This window comes from Dipodomys merriami, unplaced genomic scaffold (assembly GCF_024711535.1).
Source record: "Dipodomys merriami isolate MVZ:Mamm:240054 unplaced genomic scaffold, mDipMer1.0.p SCAF_20, whole genome shotgun sequence".
NCBI lineage: Eukaryota > Metazoa > Chordata > Mammalia > Rodentia > Heteromyidae > Dipodomys > Dipodomys merriami.
This window is the reverse complement of record NW_027203382.1, coordinates 4,593,499-4,615,526: the sequence shown is the minus strand read 5'-3', so window position 1 is coordinate 4,615,526 and position 22,028 is coordinate 4,593,499.

Genomic DNA, 22,028 nt, shown 5'->3' with positions numbered 1-22,028 from the left:
CAATATAGTATATAGAAAGATAGATAGATTATATATGTATATAATCTAGATTATATATTACATAGAGTATTTACATAATACACATAAAACATATGTGTGCACATATAAACAAAAAATACAACATATGTTATATAATATATGTATATATGTGTACATACGATTTTACAAATGATTGCACAGCCTTGCATAGCAAGGCTTGATAGACCTCGTGTTCTTCTGCCTCTTCCCCTCTTATTCCAAGATGGAAGAATCTCTGTCAATCTATCATCTTATAATGTTTGAAGACTGCATATTATTAATTCTATTGCATAAAGTTACATGTTTACAATCTTCATCAAGGATAATTCCTTTGACTTCCTGCATAGTTAAGAAGAAAGTCCTTATGCTTTTAGAGGCCTCAATCTTTAATAAAGAGGACTAGAAAGGCATGATAGTAAGATAACTGCAAGAAATAGAGTCTGCTTAAAATATCACAGCATTTCTTTTTTATGTTTTTTTTTTATTTTTTATGTTATGGTAAAGACACTTTACAGAAGGTTTACAGTTACATGAGCAAGGTAATGAGTACATTTTCTATCGAGCATTGTTACCCCCTCCTTTGTTGTTCTCCCACTATCCCTCCTTTCCTCCACCTTCTTCATTCTCCACCGCCCCCCCCCAGAAGTTGTAAAGTTCATTTCTAACATAGCGTCTTATGGGTATCATTGTTGCAATGGGTTATCCTGTGTCCTTGTTTCAGTGTTTTGTTATCCTCCTTCTCCTCCCCAAATTAAATAAATATGTATACAAGATGTAGGGTACAAAAGTCAAGTATGGTGACAGGGTATATACCATACAAAGGAAATTAAAAAAATGAACATTTAGTACATTAAAAAGAACAATAACAAAGAAAAGACTTCTGTGTCTGTATCTTGGGGTTTATTTCATTAGCATCATCTTATATGGACATATGTACATAGCTTTGGAGTTTTCTGCTCATCTGATAAAATTATCCTAGAAGTATATTAATTATTGCAAATGAGGAAACCATGGAACCTATATTTCAGCATTTCTGTGGTACTGAAACAAGTTTCTAACTCTTAATATCTTTTTCAGACCTTGTTTTTTTGATGATATTCTGAAACTTTTCTCATAAAGTCTTTGTAAGTTTTGAAACTAATGAATAACTGGCGAGATGATGGGTGATGAATGGCTTTCTTTTGACAATGTAACTTGAAAGTTTCTGGCTATTTATGGTAAACAAATAATGGTTATATTTTTAATATCTTCTCACCTTACATCTTAATATGAACAGCTAGAAAAAAACAATGAAAATTTAGCACTCTAGAATATTCTTTTTTTTTGGGGGGGGGGTTCCGGTCATGGGTCTGAACTCTGGGTCTGGGCACTGTCCCTCAGCTCTTCAGTTCAAGGCTAGCATTCTACCACTTGAGCCATAGCGCCACTTCCGGCTTTTCTTTCTGGTTATGTGGTGCTGAGGAATCGAACTCAGGGCCTCATGCATGCAAGGCAAGCACTCTACCACTGAGCCACCTTCCCAGCTAGAATATTCTTAATTAGACCATCTATGGTTCTGTTTTTCATGTTAACAAAGGGGACAATATCATTAAACATTCAAACCCAGTTATATTTTTCTCATTTTATCTCATTTTTATTTTATAGTTTTCATGTATTACCAGCTTGCTATGAGTTACAGTTTCTGTTTAGATCAATGTTAGTGTTAGAATACGGACTTAAATCACAGTAACCAATTTTAAGATATTCTCTTAAAGTATTGTAAAGAGAATACACCTAAGTGGAAGGATATAAATCTATAGATCTAAGAACTTTAGGAGAATGCTCAAAAAATAGTTGGTGGAAGTAAACATGGAACTTTAAAAACCTACACAAGTATAGGGATGAAATACAGAGCTGATATAAAATCTATATAACCTAAAATCTGAATCACAAAAACACTTAAAATTATATATTTGTGGTAAGTGAAAATTTTTTGTACAAAATACAAACATATAAACCATAAAGGGGATAAAAGCTTTAACCAAAGAAAAAAATATATCTATGTATATATACTATATATAAATATATGTGTGTATGTGTATATATGACTGTACACATGTATATATATTTATGTGTATGTAATACTGTATATACTGTATATAGTATGTATATGTACTCTGTATATATGTACAAACTATATTTATACTACATAGGATATTATATGTATATATATGTATGTGAATACATATATGTGCATATATGTATAAATACACATGTATGTATCTATGAAGGGTGTCATGTATCTTCTCCCCAGGCTGTGTAAGGCTATAAAAGCATTTGGTCTGGCTCAACCAAGACCACCAAAAGTGGGATTCAAACTATAATAAATCTAGGAACTTTTTTGTAACAACAATAACATCACATGACAAATGGCCTTTGCAGAAAAAGTTTCTCCACCTCTGGTGGGGAATTCACAATGTGCATTTCTAATTTTCTTCCTTTTGGATTTGATATGGCTTTAATGATTAGTCAAGTATTAATCAAGTATTCAGAAATACTGATTTGTGAATTTCAAATCTGGCTTCAAATTTATTCTAGCTTCCTCTTCCTTTAAGATATGGGAAGTTTATACACAGTTTTGATATCTTAGCAAAGCTAAGCAAGGGATTGGGCTGGAGCTTAGTGAAAGATCATTGCCTTGTGTGTGCAAGGCCTTGTAGTTTATCCTTAGCAGAATGCTAAGGATAAGGCAAAGTAGAATGGGCAGGTGCAGGTGTTCCGACTTGCATTTCCTCCATTTTGTTTCCCAGGCAACAGCCAGTATCCATCACAAAGTCCTGCCATTTCCCAGACATACCCAGTGGCTATTTTGACAAATAAAGGCAGTAGAAAACCTACAGACTCAGTATAGTTCCTGTTGTCTAAAAGATTAATTAAAAGGGAAATAATAATATTTCAATCTAAACAGTACTTACAATGACAAGAACATATTTTATCAGTATAAAGCTCCGTGATAGCTTACAAAAGAGAATATCTGAGCTCTAGGTAAAGAGCTCATTTCAATAAAGGTACAACTTCATAGGAATTTGTAATTGCTATTTTGAAAGTTCAATCAAGATTTAAAAATAAAATTTTCAAAAATACCTCCTGTACCTCAAGGTTATTCAAAATTGCATGGTTCTTTAAGTCGTAACTCCAAATTCAAGCTATGATATGATTATTTCATATAAATGTTCATGTTGAATTCGATATTAGTATGTAATATTAGTAAAAACACTAGTAAGGCTTTAGCTAAATACATACAATCCATACCCCATAAATAAGAAAATGCCAAAATATTCTTGATTTGAAAACTATAAGCAAGATTTTAAAGAATTGATTGGTCAATGATAAATTGTTATAGATAATGAAAGGAAATACTGTCAAAGATGTAACAGCCCTGAAACATACAAAAGGAAAGATAATGCAAAGGGTTTCTTGTAACTCATAAAGAAACTGCAAGCTGTTTGATGAGAGGAAAAGGCAAGACACATGTTTTCTTCTTGGCTGATATGTTAAAAACACACTTTCCTCTTCAGGAAAAATGCAAAGATTGCTATCTAAATAGCCTCATTATGAAAATACCATGTATCTCTCACTTATCTGTAGCTTAAAAAATCCCATTGCTCCTTTTATTTGGAAATCTATGCAAACATATAGAGAGTAATTCAGATAATTTCTAAGCACAAAATTTTACAGGATACATAGTTTAAACGTTCTAAACCAATGTTTTCCATTTATGGAAAAATTTTGTTTGCTTTATTGATTGTTGATAAAGAAGTGTATAACACAGGAATCTAGAAGTAAGTGTGCCCTACTGTTAATATTCTCTCTCTCTCTCTCTCTCTCTCTCTCTCTCTCTCTCTCTCTCTCTCTCTCTCTCTCTCCATCCATCCATCTATTTATTGTAAAGATACTAACAGAAAATTCACACAGTACATTAAAAACAACAATGACAAAGAAAAAACCTTTTTTGTCCCTATCCTGGGGTGCATTTTTCTGAGCACCATCTTATATGGTCATATGTACATAGCTATTGACCTTTCTACTTGTCTGGTAAGATTATCCTAGACATATACTAGTTATTGCAAATAAAGGAAGCCATGGGATCTATGTTTCTTTTGGTCTGGGTTTCATCAGACTTTTTCCAAGTCTTTCCATTTCCTAACAAATGGGGCAATGTCATTCTTTCTAATGGAGGGATAGAATTCCATTATAGATAGATAGATAGATAAGATAGATAGATAGATAGATAGATAGATAGATAGATAGATAGATAGATAGATAGATAGATAGAGATAGAGATATATGTGTGTGTGTGCGTGTGTGTGTGTGTGTGTGTGTATGTGTCTATCTACCTATCTATCTATCTATCTATCTATCTATCTATCTATCTATCTACCACACTTTCTTGATCCATTCATCTACTGAGAGGCATATGGGTTGGTTACACATCTTAACTATGGTGAATAATACTGCAATAAAAGCATAGTTGTGCTGGTAGCTTTAGTATGGCCTTGTTTGGTACACGCCCAAAAGTGGAATTGCTGGGTTATAGGACAACTCAAAGTGTATCTTTTGAGCAACCTCCATACTGCTTTCCAGAGTGGTTGAACTAGTTTATACTCCCACCAACATGCATTAGGGTCCCCTTTTGGCCACATCCCCTTCAGCATCTCTTGTTATTGGATTCTTTATTATACCCATTTTAACTGGGTTGAGATGGAATCTCAATGTTGTTTTGATTTGAATTTCTTTTCATGTTTCTGTTGGACATTCTCGTTAGCTCTTCAGAGACTTCAGAGAAGTCTCTCTTTAAGTCTTTATCCCACTTATTAATAAGGATTTGTTGTTGAGGGATTTAATTTTTTGAGCTCTAAGTATATTTTAGATATGAGGCCCTTGTCTGTTATGTTGCTAGTAAAGATCTTTTTCCAGTCTGTGGACTTTCTATTGATCTAGCTAACTATGTTCTTTACCATGCAGAAGCTCTGCAGTTTTATGCAATCCCAATTATCCAAATTTTCTTTGATTTGTTGTGTTTCTGGGTCTTTATTAAAAAAATTTTGGCCTATGCCAAGGAGCCCTAGAATTTCTCCTATTACTTCCGGTAATGTTTCCAGGGTGTCTTCTCTGACTTAGAAGTCTTTGATCCATTTGAAGCTGATTTTGGTGCAGGGTGATATATATAGTTCTAACTTTAGTTTTCTACATGTGTTTAACCAATTTTGCCAGCACCATTTACTGAAGACTGTCTTTCTTCCATTCTACTTTTCTGCCTCCCTTATTGAAAATTAGGTGGCTATAGGTCTGTGGGTTCATTTCTGGGTCTTCAGTTCTATTCCATTGGTCCTTAGGTCTGTTCTTGTGCCAATACAAAGCTGTTTTCATTACTATGGCTTTATAATAGGGTTTAAAATTTGGTATTGATATTCTTCCAGCACTGTTCTTTATGCTAAGGATTGTTTTTGCTATTCAGGGTCTTTTACTGTTCCATATGAATTTTTGGATTGCTTCTTCTATTTCATTGAAGAATGGGTTTTGAATATTGGTAGGTATCTCATTAAATTTGTAGATAGCCTTTGGTAGTATTGCAATTTTCACAAAGTTAATCCTCACAATCCAGGAGCATGTGAGGTTTTTCCACTTCTTTAGTTCTGCTTTAATTATGGAACATTCCTCAATATAGTTAAGTCTGTGTATGACAAACCTACAGTCAGGATTATACTCAATGTTGAAAAGCTAAAGCTATTTCATCTACATTCAGGAATGAGACAAGGATGTCCACTCTCTCCACTCCTCTTCAACTTAGTATTGGAATGCCTAGCTAGAGCAATAAGAAAAGATGCAGACATAAAGGGGATCCAAGTAGGGAAAGGTGAAGTAAATTCTCCCTCTTTGCAAATGACATGATCTTGAATTTAAAGAACCCTATCAACTCCACTCCCAAGTTACTTGAGCTGATTCAAAACTTTGGCAAGGTAGCAGGGTATAAAATTAAAAATCAGTGGCTTTTCTGTAAGCCAATATCAAGAAGAGTGCAGCTGAAATCAGGAAAGCATCTCCTTTTGTAATAGCCTCACAAAAAGTGAAATATCTAGGAGTAAACTACAGAAGTAAAGGACCTCTATGATGAAAATCATCCATATATCTTTTATGTAGAACACTCAGAATTTGGGGACAGGTTTTAAAACATTTGTTAATCCTGAGTACTATACTCATTAACGCTAGGACAGACATCTCAACAAAGATAAATAGACAGCTCCTGTGAGAACAGCTCCTGTATCCCCTCCCTTTTCACTGTCCACAGTCACAGAACTGATTTTTTTTCCTTCTGACTTTTTGGAAACTTGAAGAGTGTATGGGAGCTCAGTATGCAAATGACAAAGTAGAGCACTCAGAAGTTTGGGGCTTGAAAACAAATGTTTTAAGGCCATAAAATTCTGGGTGCTTTACTCATTAACACTAGGACAAACATCCCAACAAAAATACAGCTTCTGTCAGAAGTAACTCCTGTGTTCATCCTAGTGTCTAGGGCTCTTCCCTGCCCTCTCGCTCTCCACAGCCACAGAACTGATTTTTTTTCCCTCCCCGAATTCATGGAAAACTGAGGAGCGTATTGGAGCTCAGGATGCAAATGACAAAGTAGAGCACTCAGAAGATGGGAACCTTGGAAACAAGTGGTTTTATCCCCCAAATTCCAAGTGCTCTACTCATTAACACAAGGACAGACATCCCAACAAAAATAAATTTACAGCTCTGTCAGAAGCAGCTTCTATATTCATCCTAGCATTTAGGGTGGCCCCGTCTCCCTCACTGTCCACAGCTACAGAACTGATTTTTTACCCCCAACTTCTTGGAAAGCTAAGGAGTGTATTGGAACTCAAGATGCAAATGACAAAGTAAAGCACTTAGACTTTGGGGGCCTTAATTAACACAAGGACAGACATCCCAACAAAGATAAATATAGAGCTCTGTCAGAAGCAGCTCCTGTGTTCATCCTAGCATCTAGGGTTGTCCTGTCACCATTAGCTGTCCACAGCCACAGAACTGATCCCCCCCGCAACCTCCTGGAAAGCTGAGGAGTCTATTGGAGATAAGGATGCAGATGACAAAGTAAAACACTCAAAGTATGGGGGCCTTAAAACTAGATAGATAGATAGATAGATAGATAGATAGATAGATAGATAGATAGATAGATATCAGGAAAGCATGACTGCCTTACATAAAAGAACACTCAGAGTTAAGAACATCTGGAAAATAAAAGCATCATGCAAATATGACCAAAATACTATGAACCTCAAATCTCTAAATCCTATGTGGTCCATCTTATATCCACCTATATTTTATCAGGGTATTTAAGCTTCTCTGTATCCACTTTTATTCTCAGGGGACATAGAGCTTTTGTGGATTTTTAGAATGCTACCAGGCTTAATTTATTTACCATTCTATAGTTCTTAGAATGCACAGCATCTAAAATCCTTTAATTTCAAGCATTTAAAGGAAAGAACAGTCAACAAAACTGCTGAACTTAAAAGAAAACTAGGGTAATTAGCAAACAGTTAGAAATGAGTTTATTTTCTTCAGGACCCTTGATTTCTTCCTGTTGTTCTTTAGTTTCCTTGCACTGATTTTGAAATCCATCATGCATCATTTGTCTGAAATCAGCTTATATACTTAATGGTCCAGACTGGGCAATCAATGTTGATTGAAATCAACTTCAAACTGATGCAAGAGGTCTACTCTGCTCTAACAACCAGCTGTGTAAATCTAAGAGAAAGATAACTGTCAGCTCTTTCCTTAATTATATATTTCCATGTTTTCTTAAGTATACTCATGTTATAATGACCCAGTGAAAACTTTTATCTTAGAAAGAAAATCACTAGAAAAGTCACCAGGAATCATATCAGGAATTTCATCCTCACATAAGCTAAATAGTACTTCTACTTTAACTACCATGCCAACTGCTCTGTCCCATTCAAATATTTAAGAATGGCCAAACCCTCATGCTAACTGAGAAAACTGCACACCACACAACAGCCACTGGGAAACTCTAATACAGTTTATTTCAACTGGTAGTAAAATGCAAGCACTAGATGTGGCAAATTTCCAAGTGTAGTATCAGAAGAGTTTGAAGAGACAGAGAGAAAGAAGTGGTCAGGGAATAAGGACACTGGTAAACCAATAACAATTAAAATATGAAACTATTACAAATACAGAATAATGCAGTGGGTTTTGTTTATTTATTTATGAGCCCAGGACATCACTTATGTTAAGCAAGGACAATACCATTTGAGCTATGCCAGCCCTTTTATTGTATTATTTTATTTTATTATCTTTAATTAGTTGTACATAGAGTTGTCATTTAACACAGAAGTTTGTGGATATAATGTATCTGTATTGGTATCATCCCTTTTAACATTGTCACCCATCTATTTCCTACTCACCCCTTTCATTCTTCTTAATCATACAGGATATATATATATATATATATATATATATATACATATATATATATATATATATATACACATATATATTGAAATTTTGACCAGCAGACTTTGCCATTCTAAGGAATTACACTATTAGAGTTCTTCCTTGAATATACAAATCAAGATACAGTAAAACTACCAGCACAATTATATTCATTGCAGCATTATTCGCCATAACCAAGGAATGGAATCAGCGCATATGCCTTTCAATATTGAATTAATCAAGAACATGCGGCATACACACACACACACACACACACACACGTGCGCATGCACACACACACACACACACACACACACACACACATACACACACACACACTGGAACTTTACTCATCTATTAGAAAGAATGATATTGTAACATTTGTAAAGAAATGTAAAGACCTGTAAATTAATTGTGTTAAGTGAAGTAAACTAGTCCCAGAGAGAGTGGATGCAGGTTTTACTTATATGTAGAAGCTATATTTATCTTATAACCTAAATAAATAAGTTCTGCAAATGTATTTTTTCACAAGGTTTTATAAACTTTGTTCAGACTGGCCTCAAACTCACAAACCTTCTTAGAGTAGGATTAGAGGTTTATATCACCTAACTACAATTATTTAAAGAGACATCTTCTCACTTGGTTGACCTCAAACATTTAGATTCAAGAAGTCTTGCTACTTAACCCCTCAAGTATCAGGGAATATAATCAAATCCCACTGCATTTGGTCCTATCTTCTGGTTATCTAAATTTTCCATATTGTACTCATGGAGTTGACAAAAATTCAGCTTAAGTAACAATCCATCTTATTCCATCTGACATATTTAAATCTTTGTTATGTAGAAAACTCTTTAGAATTTTAGGCAGAGCGCAAAACAAAGAAGAGTTATATTAGAAAAAGTGAAAGTAATAAAAACTAAAAGGTTTCTTGGGTAAGTGATACAACTGATAGGAGAGAGAAATAAGTGCAATTATATCCTAGTATATGAAATAATTCTTATTTCTATTTCTCTATCTCTGTATAATCTATAATTGGTGTTGGTTAGGAATGAGACAAGGTATATATAAGCTATGTGATAAATGTGCTTTATTTGATTGATAATTCTATTAACTACTCATCGAGCTACTATACTTGGAAATAATGCACAAAGTATCACTAATATCACATTATTTAGCAAAAAAACCCACAGTGTTTATTGTGTTTCAAAAATGGTCTGTTTAGAGTCAACCTGTATTTACTGGGACTTTTTAGTCTGAGTTTTCTAATCAATTAGGCAGTAAACAAAGTATATAAAATAACTGTGAAATGTGTCTCTAGAAGCAGATGGCTGGCAATTACTCTGAAACACTCAGTAAAGGAATAGTAAATATTGCCTTGCCTTAGCATCCTTCTATTTTGTTTTCTTACCTCTAAAGTTATAAAGAAGATCCGATGTCTGCTTGAACTGTAGTCTTCATTTGTTTGAAGCAGTCATTTAGGATTATCATGAAATAGGCCACGGCAATGATTATAAAAAATGTTGGGGGAAAGAAGCAGACCTATTGCGTGTTAACTTCTAAGCATGGCCAACAATAATCCAGGGGCAATGACAGAAACTTGTCAGAGCACTAATGACTGAGAAAAACACTGTAAGGGGTTGTGTGCATGTGGGTTAAGAGTGTCACTGGGGTAATGTGGCATTGGTAAACTACTTAATAGAAACTGCAATATTTTAATATTCTTACAGATGATCAATTTATTATAATAAACCATTTGTAGCCATACAACTAAACATACTTCTGCCTTCTTATATTTTATTGTAAATATAACTTAAGAAGAAAAAAATTAAAAAGAAAATATTTAATGTATTATGTATGTGATCATGATTTTATGCCTGGCATCACCTTCCATTTCTTTTTTACCACCCTTTTATGCATAAGGAAGTGAGGAATTATATCAAGTGATAACATTTATCAGAACTTTATGAATTCATTAGAATTTATACTTTGAACATGTGTATGTTTCTTAAGTGTGGAAAATTATTCAAAATTAAAATCTTATTTAGAATATAATTTACATTTAGGTTAGCTTATTTCAAATCTCAAAACAACAATATATTATATCTGACATTTCCTAAGTTTTATAAAAACATACTAGATAGCTGACAAATACAAAATTTAAAGTCCAGCATTATTATATAACTGAAATGAGAACACATGCATAATAATTTCACTTTAATCTTGGGGGAAAAAGGTAACTAGGTAGTTATGAACTAACATGTCTCATTAAATTAATGACTTTACCTAATTCTTATGTCTGCTGAATGCAGCTCATTAAGTTTATGCTCTTTTATATTCATTAAAGTACCAGCTTGTGTTTTTTGTGTTGTTTTTCTTTATAATCATTCTATAAATCATTTGATAGGTGAGGTAGCTTAACCTACTTGCCCAAAGATGAAGTTTCTTCAAATGCCTGATTCAATGATAAAAACTAAGAATAATTCTACCTGCTAGGATCTAAGTGACTGAAATGAACTTGAAATCAGACACAATAGTAGGAGAGTGTATAGCTACGGTAATTAGAAATTCTAGATCATGGTACATTAATGGTTGGTTCTGATGAAAGATCTCTTGTTGGCTTGCAAATGCCTAACTCTCTGGTCATGTGCACTTATATAAATTCCTTTATAATATGTGATGGTGGGAGGAGAGAGAGAGAGACAGATATACTCACATAGAGATACAGATACACATACATATAGTAAGAGAGATACACTGAGATGGAAACAGAAACAGGGATAGAGATAGAGGTACAAATATACTCACAAGACAGAGACACAGAGATAGAGAGACAGGTATACACACAGGGAGAGAGGAGAGAGGATATGAGAGAGATGGGAGATTTCTCTCTTCTTTGAAGAGAGTTTTATCTTATCATATCAGGCTTCACTAATTTACCTAATTTTCCTTAATCATCTCAAATATCCTTTTGGTCCTCAGTAAAAGAGTAAGTGGGTGCATCCTCTGAAATGAAGGTGAAAACAGCAATGCCTTTGGGGCATGTAAGGAGTAGAAGGCCCAATGATTTCCAAATCATCTTCTTGGTCACTACTTCTTTTCCTAAAGAATACTTTTTAATAAAATAAAATAAAATGTTTAGCCAGACAATAGTGCTCATGCCTGTAATCCTAGCTATCCCAGGGCCTGAGATATGTGAATCAAAAGCCAGCCTAAGCAGCAAAATCTTTGAAATTCTATTGCTTATTTTCTTCTTCTTCTCCTCCTCCTCCTCCTTCTTCACTTTCTGTGCTTTATTTTGTTCAAACTGAAGTGGTTTGTTGATATACTCTTAAGTCTATTCATAGATTTTGTTAACAAGGTTGGGGAAGCCCATGAGGTTCACCCATAATCTTTGCCTGATGTTGTTCAGGCAAAATTTTAATATTTTTTCAAACATTTCTACTTATTATTTTCAATGCAAATAGACTAAGTGTATTCTAAATCGTTCAGTTATTGTTCCCTAAAAAGGAAGTTACACATTTCTAAGATTCATTGGCAAACAGTTACCATTCCTATTCCAAAATGAAGCAGCAAGAAAAAAAATAAGAATGAAATAGACCAAAGCAAATTTGAAATCCAGACTAGGATTTGGGCACCTAAGCACATAGGCAACCTTGTCCCTACAGCTTTCCTAATGTAGCTCAAGTGGCTGTAGGGCAGGTTGTGCAAATTGCGCATCCCTAAACAAGAACTCCAATTCATGTTTCTGGCATCTCTTCTTTGCATTTTCCTTTAAGCTCCATCGACTGCCCTGCTAGGGGCAACTTAAGCCACCACAGCCGTGCCACACACTGCCTAGCCACCAGATTTGATCTCTAGCACTGAAAAAAGAAGATAAATTAAAAATAATTTAGCAGTTTTACTAACAGCTCACATATGTTACAAGTACCAAAGAAAAATGCATTTTTAAAAATCTTAATTCTGTACAGATGGCACAGTAACTCAAATTCCTCAAGATTAAATAAGAAGGAAGAGGGAGGTAGTAAGTTTTGTAGGAGCAGCTCCTGGCCATAGTAAGAGAGAACATTGTGATATAGAAAGCACTAGATTTTTAAACTTACAACCATTCTAAGCCTTCTCTGACTTGCTCATAGCAGTGTCACAGCTTAGGAAATTTGAAACAGAAGTCAATAAAAATGTGGAGATCCGCTTCTTCCTGGAAGCAAACCTCTTGGTGGGAAAGGGGTATTATATTACTTTCCTTTCTGTCTTTTCTTTCTCTATTTCCCTCTTTCTCTCTTTCTTTCTTTCTTTTTCTCTTTCCTTCTTTTTTGTGTTTCCCTACATGGGGTGCTGGCTCTTAACTTTTTCATCCAAACATAATGTAAGCATAATGATTTATTGTTTTAGCCATACCTCCACATACCTCTCTTTTGCTGATTAATTGGAGGTAAGCGTAACAGAAGCTTTTGTTCTCCAGGCTGACTTTGAACCACAAATTTTGGAACTCATTCTCCTGATTAGTTCAGATTACAGGTGTGAGTCACCATCATTTGACATTATCATTCCTAGAGAAATATTAAAGGATTAAATGGTTGGTTTGAAAATACAATTTGTATCAGTAAAATTGACAGATAAAAACATAACATTAACATAAAATCTTTGTTAGCTTAAGTCTGATTTCCTTATTGAGAAATGTGGAATGAGTAAAGACAAAAGAGCTCAAATAGAACTACATACAATCCAGAATACCATTCTTGGGAATTATGTTTGAAGGCCTGAAAATCAGGATGCAATATAAGTACTTACATATTTATATTCATTGTAATAATCAAGCTATGAAAACATACTGGATGCCCTAACACTGATAAATGAAACAAAATGTACATATACTTAATAAACTATTATTCAGTCACAAAGAAGAGTGAAAATTATATCTGCAGGGGAATGAATGGAGCTGACAAAAATCTCATTAAGTAAAGTAAGCCAAGTTCAGGAGCGTTTTTGCTATTCGGGGTCTTTTATTGTTCCATATGAATTTTTGGATTGCCTCCTCTATTTCCTTGAAGAATGAGGGTGGAATTTTGATAGGTATCGCGTAGAATTTGTAGATAGCCTTGGGAAGTATTGCCAGTTTCACTATGTTAATCTTGCCAATCCAGGAGCATGGGAGGTTTTGCCATTTTTTAAGTTCTGTGTTGATTTCCTTTTTCAAGATTTTAAAGTTTTCATCATAGAGGTCCTTCACTTCTTTGGTTAAGTTAATTCTTAGGTATTTTATTTTTTGTGGGGCTATTACAAATGGAGTTGCTTTCCTAATTTCAGCCACACTTTTCTCATTGTTGGCATACAGAAAAGCCATTGAGTTTTGGGGGTTAATTTTATAACCTGCTACTTTGCCAAAGTTTTGAATCAGCTTGAGTAATTTGGGAGTGGAGTCTATGGGATTCTTTAAATACAAGATCATGTCATCTGCAAAGAGGGAGAGTTTTATTTCTTCTTTCCCTATTTGGATCCCCTTTATGTCTGCATCTTGTCTTATTGCTGTAGCTAGGCATTCTAATACTAGATTGAAGAGAAGTGGAGAGAGTGGGCATCCTTGTCTTGTTCCTGAGTTAAGAGGAAATGGCTTTAGTTTTTCACCATTGAGTATAATGCTGGCTGTAGGTTTGTCATATACAGCCTTTATTGTATTGAGGAATGTTCCATGGATTCCTAATTTTTCCAGAACCTTCATCATAAAGGGGTGTTGGATCTTGCCAAATGCTTTTTCTGCATCTATTGAGATACCCATGTGGTTCTTATTCTTGCTCCTGTTGATGTGATGAATAATATTAATTGATTTGCGTATATTGAACCAGCTTTGCATCCCTGAAATGAATCCTGTTTGATCATGGTGTATGATTTTTTGGATGAATTGTTGAAGTCGATTGGCCAAAATTTTGTTGAGAAGTTTTGCATCAATGTTCATCAAAGAAATGGGTCTATAGTTCTCTTTCTTTGATGAGTCCCTGCCTGGTTTGGGGATGAGGGTTATGATGGCTTCATAGAATGTGTTCGGTAGTGAGCTTTCTCTTTCAATTTCATTGAAGAGTTGGAGGAGTATTGGTGTGAGCTCTGCTTTGAAGGCCTTGTAAAATTCCGCTGTAAAACCATCTGGTCCTGGACTTTTCTTAGCTGGGAGGTCTCTTATTGCTGTTTCTATTTCAATGCTTGATATGGGCCTGTTAAGCTGGTTTAACTCATCTTGGTTAACGGAAAGAACACTGCTGGAGGAATATCAATACCAAATTTCAAACTCTACTATAAAGCCATAGTAATCAAAACAGCTTGGTATTGGCATAAGAACAGACCTCAGGACCAATGGAATAGAATTGAAAACCCAGAAATGAACCTACAAACCTATAGCCATCTAATCTTCGAAAGGAAGCTAAAACAATAGAATGGAAGAAAGACAGCCTCTTCAGTAAATGGTGCTGGCAAAATTGGTTAACTACATGTAGAAAACTAAAGCTAGATCCTTATATATCACCCTGCAGCAGAATCAACTCCAAATGGATCAAAGACCTTGAAGTCAAAGCAGACACTCTGAAAACATTACAGGATGGAATAGGAGAAACCCTAGGTCTCCTTGGCTCAGGTCGAAATTTTCTGAATAGAGACCCGGAAGCACAACAAATCAAAGAAAGGTTGGACAAATGGGATTGCATAAAATTGCAGAGCTTCTGCAGGGCAAATGACATAGCTGGCAAGATCAATAGAAAGCCCACCGATTGGGAGAAGATCTTTACTAGCCATACAACGGACAAGGGTCTCATATCTAAAATATACTTGGAACTCAAAAAATTAAACCACCCAACAACAAATCCTCAAAGAAACAACTGCCCAATAAATAAGTGGGCGAAAAACTTAAAGAGAAGCTTCTCTGAAGAAGAAAGAAGGATGGCCAATAGACACATGAAGAAATGTTCAACATCCCTAGCCATAAAAGAAATGCAAATCAAAACAACATTGAGATATCACCTCACTCCAGTTAGAACGGCAAAAATCAAGAACTCTAACAACAACAGATGCTGGAGGGGATGTGGACAGAAAGGAACCTTACTTCATTGTTGGTGGGAATGTAAACTTGTTCAACCACTTTGGAAAGCAGTATGGAGGTTCCTCAAAAGACTTCACATAGATCTCCCCTATGATCCAGCAATCCCACTTTTGGGCATTTACCCAAATGTTTACAAACAAGACCACACTAAAGCTACCAGCACAACTATGTTTATTGCAGCATTATTTACCATAGCTAAGATATGGAACCAACCCAGATGCCCCTCAGTAGATGAATGGATCAAGAAAATGTGGTATATATACACAATGGAATTCTATGCCTCCATCAGAAAGAATGACATTTCCCCATTTGTTAGGAAATGGAAAGGTTTGGAAAAAATTATATTAAGTGAAGTAAGCCAGGCCCAAAGAAGCATAGGTCCCATGGTTTCCCTTATTTGCAATATCTAGTATATGTATGAGTCAAGCGGAAAAGGTCAGATAATGTGATGTTAGGAAAATGAACCCTTAAATACGTATTTTAATGTTTTCGTTTCTTTCATGCATGTGTTTCTAACGCATTTATAAGATTATTTCTTTGTTGCTTTGTATGTCCCTCCCCCACAGTGTAACCCCCGCTTTCACTATATTTGATGTCAGTATAACATGTGGAGGAGATGGGGACAAACAAGTCGTTTAAGGATTCAGGTGGACCTGTTGCAACAATGAGAAGTACAAAATGTCATGTCAAAACCAGCTTTACAATGTCGGTGTGGGGGGCGAGGGGGGTAAAATTGGGTGGGGGGAGGGGGGAGGCGGGGAAGGGAAGTGAAGGGTAAACAAAGGAGGAGGCTGCAATGCTTGGTAAGAAATGTATGCATTATCCTGCCCATGTAATTGTAGCCCCTCTGTACAGTATGTTCTCAAATAATATAAAATACAATTAAAAAAAAAAAGTAAGCCAAGTTCAGATGGCCATGGATCTCATATTTTCTGTTGTATGTAGGTGCTAGACATAAATATATATTGTAATCCATGATTGGAGGGAGAAAAACTCAATGAAAGCTGTTGAATAATACAGAGTAGTGAGGATGGCATATGGAGAGACCAAACCTCTATAAACAGTTAACAGACTTAGAAAAACGGATGAGAGCAAAATGCTCCTAAGAAGCAGTGTTTTAGGGTCCCATCAGACACTCCACAGCTACAGAGTCACACCAACTAAGTTATAATTATACAGAGATATACACAAAAAAGATTAGAAACTGCTCACATAAGAAAGAAACCAAGGAAGAATAAATCAATCAACCTTCCTCCATTTTGTGTTTTATGTCTAAGAACAGTTTACTGACTAGAATTTTTCCTTTACTTGCTCAGTGGAATATGTCCCCTTAAAATAGAACTATAATGTGGATATTTCTCAATTAAACTAGGCAGATAGAGCTTTGTGTTAATAATATTGAGGCCGTTATACATACAATCTCCCTTCTAAAGGGGTCATATTCCTGGTATGGGGAAAAATATATACTGTATACAGTGAAACACTGATGTTAATTTTATTATACAAAAATGCAAAATTTAATTGCACAGGAAATAGGTATAATTTATTTAATTATTAAGTTTCTTTACTAACTTTAATTAAAATATTAAAATTGAAATAGTTTAAGTCATTAGGATATAAAAATGAACTAAAATGATTAAAATTCATTTACCATCACTAATTCACAGGTTTCCAAAATCAGAGTCTACTCATTATCTTGGGAGCAGTTTGACTACTAAAGACTGGCATGAATGTGGTCCTTCTCTTAAATGAGCAAAATCTTTATTGGGTTTATATATATATATATTATAGTGCATTTATATATTAATATGTATTTATATACATACAAACATATATATTCTTATACATGTATACATATAACGTCAAAAATGTCACATGATCCAATTACTTTTTTTTGTCAGTCATGAGGCTTGAACTCAGGGCCTGGGTCCTGTATCTCAGCTCTTCAGCTCAAGGCTAGTGCTCTACCATTTGGGCCACAGCACCACTTCTGTTTTTCATTTGTTCTGGTGATATATTGGAGATAAGAATCTCATGGACTTTCCTGCCAAGGCTGGCTTTGAATCACGATCCTCAGATCTCAGCCTCCTTTGTAGCTAGGATTACAGGCTTGAGCCACTGGTGCCAGGCACAATCCAATTTCTTTTATTTTGATATATTTTATTTTTTATAGTGAAAATACCATGCAGAGGAGTTACAATTACATGGAAAGATAATGAGTACATTTATTATCAAGCATTGTTGCCTCCTCCTTTGTTTCCCATTCCTCTCCTTTCCCATATCTTGCCCCTGCACCTGTATCCCCCTACCAAAGTTGTAAAGTTCATTTTTCGACATAACAACTGGTACATGTCATTGTTGCAATGGGTCCACCTGTATCCCTATTTAAATGATTTATTTTTTCCTTCCCCTCCACAAATTATACCAACATCAAATACAGTGAAAGCAAATACTAAAGCTACCAGCACAAAACTATGTTTATTGCAGCATTATTTACCATAGCTAAGATATGGAACCAACCCAGATACCCCTCAGTAGATGAATGGATCAAGAAAAGGTGGTATATATACACAATGGATTTCTATGCCTCCATCAGAAAGAATGACATTGCCTCATTTGTTAGGAAATGGAAAGACTTGGAAAAAATGATATTAAGTGAAGTAAGCCAGGCCCAAAGAAACAATCCAATGTCTTTAAGAATGCAAATTATGTAGTTTTAGAAAAAATAAGAATGAGGAAGATGGATAATTAAAAGCATCTGGGTCATCCTTGAGACTCCAGAAGAAACACAGCAAACAGTATATGGCTTCAGAGAAAGCTAGGTTGTGTAGAAAGGTATAGAAGTGCATCACTAAACACGACATAGTTAAGGATCAGGTATATCCAGAAATATTGGATTATGCATTTGTAACATTACAACAGAAGGCTGACTAGGGGCTAGGTATTGTTGTAGGGAAGAAAAAGAATCCTTTTCTCATAAGCAGAAGTAGGAGAAAAGGAAAACTTTCATAAAATCTATAAGCACAAATTCTGCTACATCACAAAAACACAATTTAAGATCAAAGATCTGCAACCTGGTTAGCAACCAAGTCCTCAAGGAGCTCCTACACCTCTAGCTTTATCATAGCTACTGTGGAGTGGATCTATTTTAAAGGGGGATTTTACAATCAAACCTTAGTATGCAGAGAAACAGAAACCTTGTCTTTTTTCTGTCTTCAAGTCTTAATATCTTCTCCTTATTGGCTAAGCCAGCAGCCGTTCCTAGTATCAGTGTGGGCTCCTAAAACTAGCTGTAGCTTGGACACTGATTCACAGATGCACGTCTTTGGTGTGGAAATTACAGACTGTACAGCAGAGGGGACAGGAGGAATCCTCATTTGGAATGTTAGTGAGAAGGTCTGCAACCAGGTTGCAGACTGTCTGCGATGATTCAGCAAAGATTGGGAGAGACCCAGAGAGCTAGGATAAGCAGTCACTCAGTGACTGCATCATTTCAAGTACACATTGCATGTCTCAATGACCTAAAGACATTCATTGGACACAAACCCGCTGGGGGAAATTTCTCATGGATAGGCACACACAGGTAGTGGTGTCAGGGGCACGGAAGGCATCCATGGCTCACTTGGCAGGAGCAGTGTGCCAGAAGATCTCGAACTTGTCACATTGCTATTGGCATCTGCATGCCATTTCTTTACTAGAATCTGTGAAAAGTTATAAAATCGGGCTAAGTAGCAAATTAATCTTTTCAGAGTTTTGGAGCCCTGCATTCTGGTACTGGGGACTTCTCACTAGTAAAAATGCCTTCTGTATAACAACTTCCCTTTGGGGAGAAACACAGTCATTTCTCATTTCAGAGATATTAGCAACCCCCAAACCTTCCATTGGACCATTGTGTCCAAGCAGTGAAACTCAGGGCTCATTACTTTTTTGCCAAAATCTTACTTAGTCATAAGATAGAAGTATACTTCAACCAACATTTTAAAGCTTTCTTATTCATACATTTATTAAACACACACTTTTTAATATTTTAAATATATAATTTTATTGTTATTAGTAGGGTGACATACTATGGGATTACCATTTCACAAGTCAGGTAATGAGTATATTTGTTTGTTTGGACAATGTCACCTGTCCCTTTATTTTCTCCCAGTTCCCCCCTCCCACCTCTGTCCACAAGTTACATAAGTCATTTTCCATGTAGTGTATACTGAATAGAATGACTGTATTTGTTCCCACTTCCTCCCTCCCTTTTTGTACAGGCAATTTTACCATTGTTTTGTAAGTTATGAGGTTGTATGTTCTATGCAACCAAGTGGGTGTCAGAAAGTGTCTCAACTAGCATTCTCTGATGGCAAGCAATAGATGACAACTGTGGTTCAGTAACGTCACCCAGAGATTTACTGGAAGGAGACTTAGGAACAGTGAAAGAATAAAAGACGTGAAAAAGAATGGGAGCTGAAACAGCACAGCTGTCTGCTGTGGGAACTCAAACTCTGTTGGATGCTCAATCCTATAGTTCAACAAAAGGTGATGTCCCTATTCACGTTTGGTTTGACACTCACAGTTGTGGAAAAATGTCTGATTTGCCCACTTGCTTCATACCTGGGTATGGCGGTGGGCAGTGCTGTGAGGAACAGCACCCTCTGAAACACAGGAAGTAAAGGAGAATCAATTGTCTATCAGTGTACTTTGATCAATTTCACTTGTATTACTCTTTTATTTAACTTCATCCCTTTTAAGTAGTCTTTGGTAGGTTTCACTGTGCTGTTCTGTAATGTATTGACAACAGAAGAAAGAAAGAAAACATTGCTGCCTGGGTATTAATATCAGAGGTCCTCTCTAGGCCAACTTGGGGTTCCTGGGAATCCTCTTCCCCAAAGGCAGTGATTAATTTTCCTAATCCCTGTATTATACACACTTTTATGTCTTAAGTTGTCATAGGTAATATTTTTATTTCATAGTCTCCTAACAGTTTCCTTGTTAATTCACATTCATTTGCTAATCCAACACAATATATGTTACTGAAGTATTTCATTTCTATGTGCCAAATTCTGTATTCACAGTCTATTGCTACAGAAATTTTCTATGAAATAAAAATGAGAAAATGATATTTAAATACTACATATATCTACCAAAGTCCAACGGTTGAACTGGTAAGAGATAGATGAGTTTGTATGTTTTAGGCTATGTATCACTAGTCTTGGTTCAATTGTTGAAAATTAGGATTTCTCCCTGTTTTAAATGAATCAAAGTCAATACTAAGCATATAAGTAATATGATTTTAAAATTAACAAAAGTATGCGTAGATACATAGCTAAAGACAATAATTTGACAAATGATTAGTAAACACCATCATCCACTTTGTAGTTCTGAACCACTTTGTGGTTAATTCATGGGAGGACCAAATAGTTTTTAAAAATAAAGTTATCTACCATATGTATATATTTTCATCTTAAAAGATGAAAGAATCATGTCAAGTGATTAGTTTGAAATGTAAAATATTTCCTCTAGCATATTCTCAGTGATTCTTACAATCAACAATGGATACAACAAACACAAAGAAACTCTCAAGACCCTGATGCATAATTATCAGTCCATTATGAAATTTTCAGTTGTTTACAGTTATGAACACAAATTCAGTATAGTGACGTTTATTAGCTGTTCTAGCAATGAATAAATGCTTAGCAGAAAAAGTCTTCATTTAGATGTATTACTATTACAGACTTTTAAAAAAAAGTTATATTTGTGGAAATGTTACATCAGAATGTCAAGTGATCCAACTCTTACCCAATTTTTAATGCTCTAAATTAAATGTCATCTAAAGTAAAAATATGTTCTGCAAAATCTAATCCTGAAGTTTTTTTCTTAATCTATGGTGCTTCAATTTTCTCAGAAATATTTAACTTCTCCTCTGTAGTATTTTGTCTAGATGGATTTTTAGATGGATCTTTGATTTAAAAAACTAACAATATGAAACAACATGTAAACATCTTCTTAGAAGATTATGGATGCAAGCAATATAACAGATATCCTTAGCCCAAATCAGTAAGGATACAATTATCCTGGTAAACTACAGAATTTGGAATATTTGCTCAGATATTTTTACTGATATGCACAAAGAATTGAGTTAAAAAATAAGAATGGATAGTTTGTTGAATATCTACAAGACTAAAATGGTCCCATAACCAAGTTCCAGGTGCAGCAATCAGACAACAGGATACACCATCTGTGAACACATTACATTCACTCACTGTCTTGGCCAAAGCTTAGCAATTATGTTCACTGCTACATTTTACATTATAATAATATACACCAGTACTTTTGTTCTTGTTTTATCCATTGGTATGCTTGCCCTGTGTTTCTTTTCAATTCTCACACTGGAATATATTTGTATGGTTATATCATTATTCATTTATTCCTTTTTATGGTTTTTATT